This window comes from Pinus tabuliformis, chromosome 8 (assembly GCF_031772625.1).
Source record: "Pinus tabuliformis cultivar Carrire ecotype Pingquan chromosome 8, CPIR1, whole genome shotgun sequence".
Classification (NCBI taxonomy): Eukaryota; Viridiplantae; Streptophyta; class Pinopsida; order Pinales; family Pinaceae; genus Pinus; species Pinus tabuliformis.
Window position 1 is genome coordinate 384,309,612 of NC_142294.1, and position 3,051 is coordinate 384,312,662.

Genomic DNA, 3,051 nt, shown 5'->3' on the forward strand with positions numbered 1-3,051 from the left:
AGATTCCCTAGGTTTTGTGAAGTTTCATCCTGGCGGAATTACCAATTTCGTCTTCCGAGATACCGGTTGTGAGTGCAACTCTTTCTCTGGTTCCAAGTATACAACCAATTAGTTCTCGTGCCCCCGGCGACGAGACTTACGAGTTTCATTGGAACCCTGTTTGGGAACCTTTTGAGGACAGTGTCCCTTTTTGGGACTATACTTCTCCTCGTGTTTCAGTCCCAACTTCTTCCTCTGACATGGAAGACTTGTCCCCTACTACGACTGACGAGTCCGTTGCGACGAGCGGTGAAATTCCCACCGCAACGGGCCCTACACCTATCAGTAGTACTCCTACTACTGGCGACCTACCACCAGGGTATAAAGCATTAAGGGATACTATGCCCTCTGGAACTCCTTTCACAGGTTCTATCTGGTCACCACACACTTTTCCCACCACGGAGCCTTTTACTCCGCAAAGTCGCAGTGCGTCTGTTACCTCAATCACAACCGCTCCAACGGTATGTGCAGCCTCTTCGACTCCTATTTTTAGTCATCCTTCGGCTTCTTTATTCGGAGTCTTTGATCCCACGTCAAATGTCCCATCCGAGGGGCCATACGATCAGTATTTGCAATCTCAACCGATTGTTGAGGTATCAGTTCCATTGTCAATTAACTGGGGTTCCACCTCTTTTCATGGTGGCCAAGTGTCGTCTGCCCAACTCCCAGACAACCTCCTCAAGGCCAACAAGGGCAATCCTTCCATGGAAACCCTTTTGCTGGTGGTGGTCCGTTTTTCTCTTCTTATGTTCAACCTTCTGGTAACTCAGGTCAATCTTCTGTTCAACAAGTCCAACCTGGTATCCAGCAAGGTTATCCTACTGGACAAATTGGTCAATCATCTGTTAACCCAAACCAACCCAATGTCCAGTATGGTCCAATATCTGGACAAGCTGTTCAACCACATGGTCAGCCTACCGTCCAGTATAGTCAACCTTCTGGGCAAGTCGGTCAGCCTCAAATCCAATCAGGCCAACCAACTGCCCAGCCCACTCAGCCATCTGGTCCGTTGGGACAACCTTCAGTTGGGCAACAACAACTCCTTTCCCAGCAGGTACAACCTTCTGGGCAGGGAGGTCAACCTCAATATCAACAAGGTTATCCTTCCGGCCAGATAGCCCAACCAACAGGACATCCTCCTGGCACTGCTCAACCTGGTTTTTTCCCCCAGGCTGGACCCCAGACCCCATCCGGTTTTCAAGTGCAAGCTGGAGTTCAATCTCAACAGACCTATCAAACTCAGCCTGTTTCTCAAACTCAGTTTGGAGTCCAGCCACCTTATGGTCACCAGCAACCTCAAGGGCAACCGTTGTTTGCCCCATATCAAAATTACCAACAACTGCAGACGAATCCTTATCAGACTTATCCGCAACCATATGGTGCTTCTGCAGGACCGTTTGGTAATCCATGGAACGCTGGGGGGCAGAACCCAAGTCCCTATGGACCAAATCCTATGGGGCCAAATCTGTCCGGACCAAGCCCTTGGGGGCAACCGCCACCTGGTTGGAACCCTGGTGCTCCATCTCAACAGCAGCCCCAGATGTCCTTTAATCCTCAATTACCTTTCTTAGCAACTTTAGAATTACCGGATGTGTCTAAATTGACTAATGATCCTATTCTTCATAACCCATATTGGCCTCCGGTTCCAACGAAATTCCCGGTGACTGTCCAAAATTTGATGATAAAGCTAATGAAGATCTACAAGCCCATGTCATGACTTATCACCTTTGGTGTTCATCCAATTCATGGCTTGACGATTCAATTCGGCTTCGCCTTTTCAGTGGACTCTCACTGGCTCTGCAGCTAAGTGGTATATTGAGCTCAATCGCGGATCCTTTCAGGATTTTAACTCCTTGGCTATGGCATTTCTCACGCATTTTCAGTTACCCATTCGATATGAAACGGGTACACACCTCCTCACATCCTTAAGACAAACGACGGCTACGCATATCTCTGATCATATCCATGAATGGAGACGACGTAGACGTATGATTAAATTTTGGATTCCCGACCAGCTTCTTACCGATTGGTTTACGACTTCGTTCGTTCCTCCAATAGCTCGGGACATTGCCATGGGGGCGTGTGTCACTGAAGAGCAAGCTATCGTGCGCGCTCAGTACCTTGACTTGGTTTACTCTCAGTCAGGTACATTGTATGATTATCTGCCTGATGCCCCAAGACCAGGAACATCTAAAGCCCCGCCAACACCAACTGTTGACGGTATTATTGGTTCGGTTAGTTCATCCTCAAAAAAGAATCCCGCGAACCCTGGGAAGCAAAAATCGACTACTTCGAATGAACAACCTTCCCAGGTAGCACCCATTTCGAATGTTACTTCCGAGGTTAATGCCATCCAATCCACCACGGCAAACAAAGCCTCGAAAGGGAAAAAGAAAGGAAAAGCGAAAAATAAATCAGATCCACCTAAACAGGAAGCCCTAAACCTCCGCCCGAGGACGGTGCTAAACGCAAACCCAAGTATCCTTGTCTTATCTGCGATGAGGATCACTATACCAAGGACTACCCGAGGCGGTCCGAAGTTAGTCGTTTGTTGAAAGGCGCCTCGGGACTCCTGCGGTGCTTAAAGAACCCTTTCCCTCACAACAAACTCAAAAAACTCAGATGGTGGCTGACCCTTCTCAGCCTCCCTCTTCCTTCGGTTCTCAAGTGTTTATGGCTAGAACAATACCTGTTAATATCAGTACTCGAAAAAAAGATTATCCGCCATCTGCCGGGAAGGAGCCTGAGATACCCTCTAGTGCTCCTCCGTTCAGTTCGGGTCCACTCCACATTGAGAGACCAACTACTGAGACGCCTCTTCGACCCCCTCCAAAAGGAGTACTCCGGAAATCTTCTTACAACCCAAAATGCTCGTGCTGCACAGCACTACAATATCGTTGAGGACTTAGCACAGACTCCGTCGGCTATGTCCGCTTTAGAAGTTCTCAAGAGCTGCCCTTCTTAGAGGAAGTCCTTGCTATCCGCTATTGGTGGCATAGACCCGACCGATTT